This window comes from Heterodontus francisci, chromosome 12 (genome assembly GCF_036365525.1).
Source record: "Heterodontus francisci isolate sHetFra1 chromosome 12, sHetFra1.hap1, whole genome shotgun sequence".
NCBI lineage: Eukaryota > Metazoa > Chordata > Chondrichthyes > Heterodontiformes > Heterodontidae > Heterodontus > Heterodontus francisci.
The window spans coordinates 96,963,593-96,977,347 of record NC_090382.1 but is presented as its reverse complement, the minus strand read 5'-3'; the positions used below and the strand labels follow the sequence as shown (position 1 = coordinate 96,977,347).

General features: G+C 42.8%; 1 protein-coding gene across 4 annotated transcripts in view; it reads left to right on the top strand.

Moving 5' to 3' along the window:
- The first annotated feature begins 4,218 nt into the window (after positions 1 to 4,218).
- Positions 4,219 to 13,755, top strand: part of hmgxb3 (HMG box domain containing 3) — a 94,471-nt gene continuing 84,934 nt past the window's right edge. For all 4 annotated transcript variants that reach the window (XM_068043890.1, XM_068043891.1, XM_068043889.1 and 1 more), the window contains exon 1: positions 4,219 to 4,301. The gene's annotated coding sequence lies outside the window, so the exon portion shown is untranslated. The remainder of the gene's footprint in view (positions 4,302 to 13,755) is intronic.

Genomic DNA, 13,755 nt, shown 5'->3' with positions numbered 1-13,755 from the left:
ATTCAAATTTAATCATTACTTTGGCCTAAGTGTTAGTTTTAGTAATTGAGGAAGTTAAAATACTTGGGCATCATTTTTTTTCAGAAAGATGCCATTTCCTGGATGGTTTAGTGAGTGAATGCACTGGCTTATGTTATATAGAGGCAAATGCAGTAGAAAGAACAAGATTCAATTTGTGCATGATACATTTTTTCATCATAGCTGGGACAGGAATTGAGCAGTTACAGCTGACTTCACTGATCATGGACTGGAAGAGGGGCAAAGAAAATTAAGCAGTATTCCTGCAAAGTGTTATGTTTATGAACATGTGTTTGAGGAAGGGATCAGGTTGACTGTAATTTCCCTCACTTAACCTGTGGTTGGAAAACCTGCCAACATTAGTTCAGATGATGAAGATTGTTGGTACCTGTGGCCTAGAGGGAATTTAAAAAACTTATCATTATGGAAGGAATATATGTCTGCGTGAATAAATCCTGTAAATGTACAGCCTGCTGATCATAATTATGTATGTATATATATATATATATATATATATATACACACATATGCATTTCTTTGGCTGACACAATGGGATGTCTCGGTGTGAATTGTTTAAGCTATCGCATTCAGTTACAGACATCTTTGCCATTGGCAACGATTATTTATTCAATCAATATTGATTTTTTAAAACGCAGACTTCTATGGATCAATGTTGATGCAATGTAATTATGAGAGATACAGTTGTCCAGTGCCTTTTTGCAGTATAACTTAGAAGATGTTTTAATCATATATCATTAAATAACTTGTTTATTTTACGTTTGAACTAATCAGCAAGGACAGTAGGCCAGATGGAAGCTACAACAAATAAACTATTCGAAATCTGTTTATATCTACTTTCTATGTTGAATGCATACTTATTATTTTATGTAATGAAAAGGATAGTGGAGTGTATGATACACTGTTTAATATCATGATGGCGTGTATTAATAATAAGGGTTGTGATCCCTGTGTGTCTCTCTCATTGACCTCAATACTGGGCAGAAAAAGGTACCTACCAGATCATAGAGAATGCAAGACCCACTTACAGACTTGGCCAGTAAAACTGAACCGACAAAATATCTAACTATAAGCTGGTGACTTATAACATTGGCAGCACATTGAAGCACCAATGCATGTTACTGTGAGGTGATGGGATGCAGGTTGCATGTCTCACTGACAGATAGTTTAGTTTAGTTTAGAGATACAGCACTGAAACAGGCCCTTCGGCCCACCGAGTCTGTGCCGACCATCAACCACCCAATTATTCTAATCCTGCACTAATCCCATATTCCTACCAAACATCCCCACCTGTCCCTATATTTCCCTACCACCTACCTATACTAGTGGCAATTTATAATGGCCAATTTACCTACCAACCTGCAAGTCTTTTGGCTTGTGGGAGGAAACCGGAGCACCTGGAGGAAACCCACGCAGACACAGGGAGAACTTGCAAACTCCACACAGGCAGTACCCAGAATTGAACCCAGGTCACTGGAGCTGTGAGGCTGCGGTGCTAACCACTGCACCACTGTGCCGCCGTGGTGTATACCAACGATGTGGAAATCTGCTGATCTTAACTCACTCCAATGCTTGCCCCACTTTGTGCTTCCGGAAAGGGGTATGCGCACGGCTCCAGGATGGAATACAACAAAGACAAATGTTTAGTTTTAGACAAGTATAACAGAAATAAAACCAAAGGATATCCTTTGGATCTTTACCAGTAAAGCTATCTACCTGTGGGTTTTAACTGAACAAAAAAGCAATGTTTTTATGTCACCAGTGATTGCAACATCCACTTAACATAAAAATATAAGAAATAGGAGGAGTAGGCATTCAGCCTCTCAAGCCTGCTTCGCCATTCAATAAGATCATGACTGATCTACCGCAGCTGCACCTTCCTACACTATACCCATATCCTTGATTTCCTTAGTATCCAAAAATCTGTCGTTCTCTGACAGAAATGTACTCAACGACTGAAGAAATGTCTCCAACTTTTATATAATTAGATAAAAAGGCAAATCACTTTGGCACGTCATAAATATCTATAATCCATAGTAACAGAGGTGCAAAAAGTTTCCTATACAAGCAAAGCCTGAGAAACATGCAGCAGCTACAAATTGCAGTATACCCCTGCTGTTTTCTGTTCAATCACACTATCTTCTGGCTCCAGTTTCTGTGATGAAGCTACGACAGAAATGCTAACTCTTGGCAAAAATCCATCACGAGAGGCATGATTTCTGAACCTCCTTGCTTATGATCTCGCATTTTTTTGTAAGTGAAAAGAGGAAAGACTTGCATTTATTTGGTGTCTTTCTGACACTAATGCTTTTGAAGTGTAGTCACTGTGTATAGGAAACACGGCAGCCAGTCTGCGCACAGCAAACTCCCACAAACAGCAACATGATGACCAGATAATGTGTTTTTGTGATGCTGATTAAGGGATAAATATTGCCCATGACATTGGGCATAACGCTCCTGCTCTTCAAAATAGTGCCATGGGATCTTTTATGTCCACTTGAGAGGGCAGACAGGGCCTTGATTTCATGTCTCATCCAAAAGACAGCACCTTTATCAGTACTGCACTGGAGTGTCAGCTTTGGATTTTTGTGCTTAAGTTCTGGAGCATAACGTAAAGCCACAAACTTCTGCCTCAGAAGTGAGAGTCCTACCAACTTACCCACAGCTGACACAAGTGGCGCCAAAAGCTGGAGCCAGGAGCCATATTCGAGTGCACTCACAGCCTCAGATAGGGGGAGTGTTGGGCTTTGAGGAGGGGGAGGAGATGGTGATTACAACCGGCAGATGTTGCGGGTAATATCTGCTGCAATAATCAGGAGGAAAGTTCTGACACTATTTTTTTGTAGCTTCAGTTTGTAGCAAAACAATGAAAATCAGCAAGAATTACCGCACCCCTCTCTCCCTCCGTCCCCAGAGCAGCCACATCAGTTTCCACAATCACTGCCATTTTGCTTTAGTTCCAGAGAATGAATTATGGAAATTGATATCCTGGGGCTTTTCCCAAACACTGTCCACAAAGATTTATTGATGACATTTCCCCCCCCCTCCCACCCCAAGACTCTGCTTTCAGGCCCCCATTGCTGGATTTATGTATATTTGTAAATCTCAACCAATATTTATCCCTCAATCAACATCACAAAAAACAGTCATCATCACATTAATATAAAAGTCCTCGAGGCAGCCAACATCCCCAGCTTATACACACTACTGAGTCAGCGGCGCTTGAGATGGCTTGGCCATGTGAGCTGCATGGAAGATGGCAGGATCCCCAAAGACACATTGTACAGCGAGCTTGCCACTGGTGTAAGACCCACCGGCCGTCCATGTCGCCGCTTTAAAGACGTCTGCAAACGTGACATGAAATCCTGTGACATTGATCACAAGTCGTGGGAGTCAGTTGCCAGCGTTCGCCAGAGCTGGCGGGCAGCCATAAAGGTGGGGCTAAAGTGTGGCGAGTCGAAGAGACTTAGTAGTTGGCAGGAAAAAAGACAGGTGCAAGGGGAGAGCCAACTGTGTAACAGCCCTGACAAACAAATTTCTCTGCAGCACCTGTGGAAGAGCCTGTCACTCTAGAATTGGCCTTTATAGCCACTCCAGGCACTGCTTCACAAACCACTGACCACCTCCAGGCGCTTATCCATTGTCTCTCGAGATAAGGAGGCCAAAGAAGATAAAAGCAAAATACTGCAGATGCTGGAAATCTGAAATAAAAACAAGAAATGCTGGAAATACTCAGTAGGTCTGGCAGCATAGGTGGAGAGAGAATCAGAGTTAACGTTTCAGGTCAGTGACCCTTCATCAGACCTGACAAATAGAAATAGCATTGCTGTTTGTTGAAGCTTGCTGTGAGCACACTGGTGGTCGTGTTCCCACAGTATCACAGGGACTACACTCCAAAAGTACTTAATTGGCTGTAAAGTGGTTTGGGACATCCTGTGGTCGTTCGTGCAAGGCGCTATATAAATGCATGTCTCCATGTTCAGAGATGAAGCAGCTCCTGCTGCATTTCCCATCACCAAGATGGTGGCTTCAGAGCAGCTGCAGTCTATCACTGCGCAGGCGTCTGCGCCTGGAGCCCAGCATCCTGTAGTCGTCACGTAGTGGTTCCACGTGCCTAATACGGCTGCTCTGATAGGCTGGGTTCCGGCCAGGGCGAATTGACGATGTGATCGGATTGGAGAACTTCAAGGTAGCAACGGCGCCATTTTGTTTTTGGAGCAGAAAGGTGCGGAACTGGAATGTCGAAACCGTGAACAACAGCCACGGTAAGAGCAAAAAGAATTAATAATGGTGGAGGTTCGCTCGTGGCGGCAGCTATTTTGGGTTTAATGCGCGGCTGGAATTTGCCGGGACGGGAATTCCCCTCCCTGAGTGTGGGTAGCTTTGGCGGAGACACAGGGCAATAAGGCTGCAGCTTATTGGCCGCCAAGGCTGTGTGTTTGTGAGTATGTGAGCAGCACAGAGCCCGAAGTTTGCGGGAGCGGGGGGAGGGTGAGGGAAGGGGAAGAGGGAGTAGAGTCTATTGGGGAGGAGAGGGAGCAGACCGGGGTATGAAATTCAATATGCCTGGACTCAGTGGGAGACAAGGCTTTAAAGTGTGGGACCCAGTGAGAGAGAGCAGCTCTACAGGTTGCAACGTGGAAATGACCCATTCTGTCAGTATTTACCTTCCACCCGGGGAAAATTCTAATCACGTTTACCCACTCAGTTCCCTTCAATTCCTTATCCTTCCTTCATCCATCTAGCCAATTTAATCTTCATCGTGATGGAGACGAAAACAGACCCTGGAAGTTGTTTCGCATTCCGTGTGCAAAGTTTCTTTTGTGTCTCTTTCAAATCTTTGATTTAATCTTGAATCCGTTCCAGATCCTTCATCCCTGCTTTCATGTACCATGACAACTTACATTTATATAACATCATCTAACCTAGTTAAAAAGTCACCAGGTGCTTTACAGAAAATTTGGCGTGACCCAAAGCTGAAACATACTGCCTCCTCTGCACTTTGCTGGGGAAAAAAATCTTACTTTTAAGGCTTTAAGGAATAGCAAGGGGAAGAAGTCACGGGTGGGAGTCATCTATAGGCCCCCGAAGAGTTGCCTCACTGTAGGACAAAGTATAAATTGGGAAATAATGGAGGCGTGTAAGAAGAGCGCTATAGTTGTCATGGGTGATTTTCATCTGCATATTGACTGGACAAATCAGATTGGCAGAGGTAATATGGAAGACGAATTTGTAGAGTGTGTCAGGGATTGTTACTTCGAGCAATATGTTGCAGAGCCTACCCGGGAACAGGCTATTTTGAATCTAGTAATGTGTAATGAGGTAGGATTAATAAGAGATATCATAGTTAAGGATCCTCTAGGGGGTAGCGATCACATCATGGTAGAATTTCAAATTCAGTTTGAGGGCAAGCAACTTGGGTCTCAAACCAGTGTCCTCAACTTAAACAAGGGCAATTACAGAGGTATGAAGAAAGTTGTCTAAAGCGGGCTGGGAAAATAGACTAAGGGGAAGGTCAGTGGATGAGCAGTGGCAGATGTTTCATCATGCTCGGCAAAAATTTATCCCGGTTGAAAAGAAAGACTTGATGGGAAGGATGAACCACCCGTGGTTAACAAAGGTGGTCAAGGAGAGTATCCAATCAAAAGCTAAGGCCAGAGGATTGGGAATCTTTTAGGAACCAGCAGTGGATGACTTAAAAAGCTAATAAAGAGGGAGAAAATTGATTGTGAAAGTAAATTGACAAGAGCTTCTACGGGTATATAAAAGAGTAGATAAATTGAGCGTGGGACCCTTGTGACTGGGAAATTGATAACAGGGAAATGGCAGATAATTTAAACCAATATTTTGCATTGGTCTTCACGGCGGAGGACACTATAAACATCCCACAGATATCAGATAAGTAAGGAGCTAATGGGAGGAAAAATCTTGTAACAGTCTTTATCACGAGGGACAAAGTATTTGACCAACTAAATGGGACTAAAGGCAGACAAGTCACCATGACCTGATGGCCTGCATCCAAGGGTTTTAAAGGAAGTGACTGCAGAGATAGTGGAGGCATTGGTCGAAATATTCCAGAACTCACTGGATCCCGGGAGGGTCCCAGTGGATTGGAAAACTGCTAATGTGACGCCCCTGTTCAAGAAGGGAGGGAGACAAAAAGCAGAAAACTGTAGGCCAGTCAGCTAACATCAGTCGTTGGGAAAATGCTCAAGTCCATTATTAAGGAAGAAATAGCAGGACATTTAGAAAAGCTTAATGCAATCAAACAGAGTTAACATGGTTTTGTGAAAGGGAAATCATGTTTGAGAACTTTGCTAGAGTTCTTTGAGGATATAACAAGCAGAGTTGTTAAAGGGGAACCGGTAGATGTAGTGTATTTGGATTTCCAGAAGGCATTCAATAAGATTATTAAGATTATTGCATAAGATAGGAGCTCACGGTATTGGGGATAATGTATTAGCACGGATTGAGGATTGGTTAACTCAAAGAAGACAGTGAGTCGGGATGAATGGGTTTTTTTCAGGTTGGAAGGATGTAACTAGTGTAGTGCCACAAGGATCAGTCTTGGGGCCTCAATTATTTACTATCCATATTAATGACTTGGAGGAGGGGGCAGAGTTCAATATATCAAATTTGCTGACGATACAAAAATAGGTGGGAGGGCATGTTGTGCTGAGGGACATGAGGAATCTGCAAGTGGATATAGATAGGTTGAGTGAGTTCTTGGCAGATGGAATTTAATGTAGGAAAGTGTGAGGTCATGCACTTTGCTAGGAAGAATCAAAAGGCAGACTATTATTCAATGGAGAGAGACTTCAAAGAAGTGCAGCACAGAGGGATCTAGGTGTTCTTGTGCATGAAACACAAAAAGTTAGCATGCAGGTGCAGCAAGTAATTAAGAAGGCATCGGAATTTTGGCCTTTATTGCTCAGGGGTTGGTGTTTAAAAATAGGGAAGTCTTGTTACGATTGTACAGGGTTTTGGTGAGGCCGTACCTAGAGTACTGTGTACAGTTTTGGCCCCCATATTTAAGAAAGGATATACTGGCATTGGAGGCAGTTCAAAAGAGATTCACTAGGCTGATTCCTGGGATGAAGGGGTTGACTTATCAAGAACGGCTAACCAGGTTAGGCCTTTATTCATTAGAATTTAGAAGAATGAGGGGTGCTCTTATTGAAACATACTAGATTCTGAAGGGGCTTGACAGGGTAGATGTTTACACTATTGGGGGAATCTCAAACTAGGGGACATAGTTACAGAATAAGGGGACATTCATTTAAAACTGAGATGCAAAGGAATTTCTTCTGAGGGTAGTGAATGTTTGGAATTCTCTACCCCAGAGAGTTGTGGAGGCTAGATCACAAAGTATTTGAAGAGGAGGTAAATAGATTTTTGAAATATCGGGGAATTGAGGGCTATGAGGAGCTGGCACGACAGAGGAGTTGAGGTCTGGGGCCGATCAGCTATGATACTGAATGGCAGGGCAGGCTTGAGGGGCTGAATGGCCTACTCCTATTTCTTATGTTATGTTCTATTTCTTGATGGTTGTTACTTCCTCACACCAGGCTGCAGTGAAGATGTATTACTCCTTTTATAAAGCCTTAATATTCTTCGAGTTGAAGAGACTTAGTAGTTGGCAGGAAAAAAGACAGAGGCGCAAGGGGAGAGCCAACTGTGCAACAGCCCTGACAAACAAATTTCTCTGCAGCACCTGTGGAAGAGCCTGTCACTCCAGAATTGGCCTTTATAGCCACTCCAGGCGCTGCTTCACAAACCACTGACCACCTCCAGGCGCGTATCCATTGTCTCTCGAGATAAGGAGGCCCAAAAGATATTCTTCCTACAGTATGGAGTCCAGTAGTCCATCAGATTAGGTCTTAAGGTTTTATATAGGTTCATAATTACCTCTTGGCTTTTATATTCTATTCTTTGTAATAAAACCTAGAATACCATTAGTTTTTTTATGCAATTGTCAACCTGAGGTATTGCCTTTAATGTCTTGTGAACTTGTACCTCTAAGTCACTCTGCTCTTCCACCAGGCTGAACCTACTTCCATTCAGAGTTTAATTACAGCTGTTATGTTCCTCACGCTTACTCTCATTGATTTCTGACTGCAACTATTTTAACCCATTCCATCCCATTTGATCAGCTCTCAGCGCTCATCTATAGATTCACTATGCCTACTATTTTGATAGTTTTGAATACGTCTACCTCGGCCTGTTTCAAAATCATTGATAAAATGGACTAATACAGCTGTAACCCAGTTTTGCAACTACTTTGCCAGTTTAGAACCCACTTGGCCAGATGAGTCCCAGGGGAGGTTAAAAAGAGGAGACATGTGCGGAAGCAGTCTCTTTGAGTGGAACCTGGGGGTGGAAAAAAGCTGGGGGTCGGAGGAGGCAAGGGAGGAGGAAGAAACTGGTGTGTGAGAATGGGGGCATATGTGGGATTCTGGAGAAGGACCAGCATTATGTGTTGGACCCCAGGGGGCAGAAGGTTGGAGTACCCTTATTGGGTACTGTTAGATTTCCAGGGCAGAGAAAGAACGCGAGTTGTTAGTCCACTCGGGAAGAGACTGGCATGGAGACTGAGCAACTTCAGTCCATGAGGTTGGAAGAGCCAAAGCTGCTGAAAAAGGACTCAGTCTCAATGTAACAAGTCTTTGGAGGAGGAAGGCTGGATGCTGTCCTACATGTGTCTGAAGGTGAGGCTTAGGCTGTCAGTGAAAGAGCTGCCGCAGTCAGCTTTATCTCTGAATCAGATCAAAGCTCTGCAGTCCTGCCATGTCTAGTTGTTTACGGCAGCGGACAATTAAACAGCTAACTGGAGGAGGAGGCTTCACAAACATCTCCATCCTCAATGATGGCAGAGTCCAGCATGTCGGTGCACAAGACAAGGCTGAAACATTTGCAGCCATCTTCAGCCAAAGGTGCTGAGTGGATGATCCATTTTGGCCTTTGCCTGCGACATCACAAATGCAAGTCTTCAGCCAATTTGATTCACTCCACTCACTCTACAGCAAAGGCTATGGGACCTGACCACATCCTGGCTGCAATACTGAAGACTTGTGCTCCAGAACTAGCCATGCCCCTAGCCAAGCTGTTCCAGTACAACACTGACATCTACCCGACAATATGGAAAATTGTCCAAGTATGTCCTGTCCGCAAAAAGCAGGACAAATCCAATCCGGGCAATTACAGCCCCGTCAGTCTATGCTCAATCGTCAACAAAGTGATGGAAGGTGTCATTGACACTGCTATCAAGCAGCACTTGCACAGCAGTAGCCTGCTTGCCAATGCATGGTTTGGGTTCTGTCAGGAACACTCGGCTCCAGACCTCATTACAGCCTTGGTCCAAATATGAATTAAAAAGCTGAATTCCGGAGGTGAGAACGATTGCCTTGATATCAAGACAGCATTTGACAGAGGGTGGCATCAAGGAGCCCGAACAACATTGAAATCAGTGGGACTCGAGGAAAATTCTCACAGGTTGGAGACATACCAGCACAAAGAAAGGTGGTTTTTGTCGTTTGAGACCAGTCATCTCAGCTGCAGAACATCGCTGCGGGAGTTCTTTAACCATCTTCAGCTGCTTCATCTGTAACCTTCCCTTCATATGGTACAAGTGGGGATGTTTGCTGCTGATTGTACAGTGTTCATTATCATTCACAACTGCTATTCTGAAGCAGACTGTCAGCCTGCAGCACAACCTAGACAACATTTAGGCTTGGTCTGATAAGTGGCAAGTAACAATTGCTCCACGCAAGTGCCAGGCAATGACCACCTTCAACAAGAGAGAATCTGACCATTTCTCGTTGATGCTCAATGGCATTACCATTGCTGAATCCTCACATCGTCAGCATCCTGGGGGTTACTGCTGACCAGAAACTTTACTAGACCAGCCATATAAATAGTGTGGCTGCAAGAGAAGGTCAGAGGCTGGGAGTTCTGCAGTGAGTATATTACCACCTGGCTCTCCAGAGCCTGTCCACCACCTACAAGGCAGAAGTCCGGAGTGTGATGAAATATTTGCCACTTGCTTCGATGCGTGTGCAACAACAATAAAGAAGCTTGACACCATCAAGGACAAAGTAGCCCAGTTGATCGGCATTCCATTCACTACTTTAAACATTCACTCCCTCCACCACAGATGCACAGTGGCAGCAGTGTTTACCATCTAAATGTTGCACTGCAGCAACTTGCCAAGCCTCCTTCAACAGCACTTTCCAAATCTGCAACCTCTACCACCTAAAAAGGCAAGGGTAGCAGACACGTTGGAACGCCACCACCTGCAAATTCCCCTCCAAGCCACACACCATCCTGACTTGGAACTATATCACTGTTCTTTCATTGTCACTGGATCAAAATTCTGGAACTCCCTCCCTAACAGCATTGTGTGTGTACCTACACCACATGGACTGTAGCGGTTCAAGAAGGTATCTCACCACCACAACCTCAAGGGCGGTTAGGGATGGGCAACATATGCTGGTTTTGCCAGCAATACTCAGATTCCATATGCAAATTAAAAAGAGGAGGAGCAGAGAGTTCTCCCAGTCTTGACCATCATTACTGTCAACCAAACTTGCAGTATTTAATTGGTGTGAAACACTTTGTAATGTCCTGAAGATGTGGGACATGCCATACAGTTTCTTCCTTTTGTATGCTGGGATTCAATTTTTATGTTTTAGCCAATGATAAGGTGTCATTAATTTAAAGTCCTCACAACATGAAAGGATGGATTGGGGAGAAGTTGTGTTAGTTATTGGAGCATGAATACTTCAGAGAATGAACGAGGTAGAAACCATTGCTTCTTTTGAGGGGATAGTTTTTTCTGCCGTAAAGATCTGTGATTTTGTGGAAACTGTAGAGGTATGAAAAACTTATTCCTTTCCTAGTAATCTTGTACGCAGTTAACTTGCAGCAATAAAAATTAGATTGTTTTACACCCCACCAGAAAAAAAAACATAACACTCAGTGGTAATCTGATGAATGCAGCATTGCTGTTGTGATTTGGGTTTTGAAATGGTTTCACAGCATTTCCTGTGAGTCCACCTGGTCTCTTCCGTTCCTGCCTACTCAAACACCCCACCCCGCCACCCAAACACAACAAACTGGAAGCTGTATGTTTATATCTTGTACCTTTTGAAAATTAGCCCATTTGCAATAATCTGTGCACTCAGCTTTGTATATATATTTGTACATTTTCAATCAACTCAGCATGGTAGAAGGACTAAAATATAATTTGAATTTTTACTGTTTATAACAAACCAAAGTACATATTTTCAGATTAAAGTGAGTTTAAAGAGAGAACTGTGCATATGAAACAGCACAACAAAGTACAGTAATCAATCATAAAGGTCTTTTGCAAGGTAATCTGATGAAGTGAAGGTGAAGTTTCTGGATGTAATGCTGTGCTGAAGTGGCCTTTTTCTTGCCTCCTTCAGAATGATTTGTTGACTATCTGTCTCAATCTTCATAGAGGAGGAATCACTTCTTCGTACCAAATTTGACCTACCATTAAGTGCATATATCACTTGAGTCTCTCCTTTTCTATTTTATAGGAATGGAGAGATTTGAGTGAGCTGATAATTTTTTCCCACTCTCTGTGGAGTACTATAATATATTCCAGAGGAATTCTGACAGGTGACTTGCACTTGTGTCTCAGGAGCTGAGAAAAAAGGTGCTGATACCTTTCTCTTTAAATTCTTTTCTGCACATTGAGTTTAGAAAGAAAGAACTGGCATTCATAAAGCACTTTTTACAACCTGTGGACATTCCAAAGGACAATGCAGCCAATGAAGTACTTCTGAAGTGCACTCACTGTCGTAATGTAGGAAGTGCAGCAACCACTTGTGCACAGCAATGTCCCACAAACAGCAGTGAAATAATTGACCAGATCATCTGTTTTTCTGGTGTTCGTTGATGGACCAATGTTGACCAAGACACTGGGGGAGCTGCTCTGCTCCTCTTCGCATAGTACTGCAGGATCTTTTGCACATAGTTGTGAAGAGGCTTCGGTTTAACATTCATCTGAAAAAGGCACCTCTGCATTGAAGTGTCAACCTGGACTATGTACTTCGGGCCTGGATATTTATGGGTACATAAAATTTCAGAAGGACAGCATTCTAAGAGAAGGTGGTGGGGTAGCTCTGTTAATTAAGGATGACATTAGTACAATAGAGAGAGGTGACCTCAGTTCTAAAAAATCAAGATGTAGAATCAGCTTGGGTAGATATAAGAAATATTAAAGGTAGGAAGTCTCTTATGGGAGTAGTTTATATGCTCCCGAACAGTAACCACACTGTAGAACAGGGTAAACAGGAAGAAATAATGGGGGCATGTGAGAAAGGTATGGCAATAATCATGGATGATTTTAATCTACAGATAGATTGGATGAATCAGATTGGTAAAGGTAGCCTGGAAGATGAGTTCATGGAGTGTTTTCGGGTCAGTGTCTTAGAGCAGCATGTTCTCGAGCCAACCAGAGAACAGGCTACTCTAGATCTGGTAATGCGTAATGAGACAGGATTTATTAATGACCTTATAGTAAAGGCCCCTAGGTAGCAGTGGTCGCAATTGAATTTCGCATTCAGTTTGAGGGTGAGAAGATTGAATTAAGACTATTGTTTTAAACTTAAATAAGGGTAATTATGACGGTTTGAGGACAGAGCTGGCTAAAGTAAACTGGGAAATTAGATTAAGGGATAGGTCATTAGAGATGCAATGGCAGACATTTAAGGAGATATTTCATAATATTCAGCAAAGATACATTCCGGTGAAAAAGAAAGACTCAGCCATGAAAGGCGCGTCCTTCCCCTCAACGAAGGAAGTTAAAGAGAGTATCAAATTAAAAGAAAAACGTACAGTTCAGTGAAGAGTAGAGGCAGATCAGAAGATTGGACAGAATATAAAAAAACAGCAAAGAGTGACTAAAAGAATAACAAGGAGAGAGATATTAGAGTATGAGAGAAAGCTAGTTAGAAATATAAAAATGGATAGTAAGAGATTCTACAGGTATTTAAAAAGGAAAAGAGTAAGGAAACGGAGTATTGGTCCTTGAGAATGAGTCTGGGCAGTTAATAATGGCAAATAAGGAAATGGCAGAGGAATTGAACAGATTTTTTGCATCTGTCTTCACTGTAGAGGATACAAATAACATCCCAGAAATAATTGTGAACCAAGAATTGAAAGGGAGGGAGGATCTTAAAACAATTACTATCACTAGTGAAAGTGTACTGAGAAAATTATTATAACTAAAAGCTGAGAAGTCCCCAGTCCTGATGGCGTTCATCCTAGCATCTTAAAAGAAGTAGCTGCTGAGATAGTGGATACATTGGGTTTAATTTTCCAAAATTCCCTAGATGTGGGAAAGCTCCCATCAGATTGGAAGGTAGTGAATGTAACTCAGCTATTCAAAAAAGGAGGAAGACCGAAAGCAGGAAACTACAGGCCAGTTAGCTTAACATCTGTCATAGGGAAAGTGCTGGAATCTATTATTAAGGAGGTTATAGCAAGATATTTGAAAAATTTCATGGCAATCAGGCAGAGTCAATTTGGTTTTGTGAAAGGGAAATTGTGTGACTAATTTATTACAGTTCTTTGAGGAAGTAACAAGCAACGTGGATAAAGGGGAATCTGTGGATGTGGTGTACTTGGATTTCCAGAAGGCATTTGGAAGGGGAGGCGGTGGCGTAGTGGTATTGTCACTGGACTAGT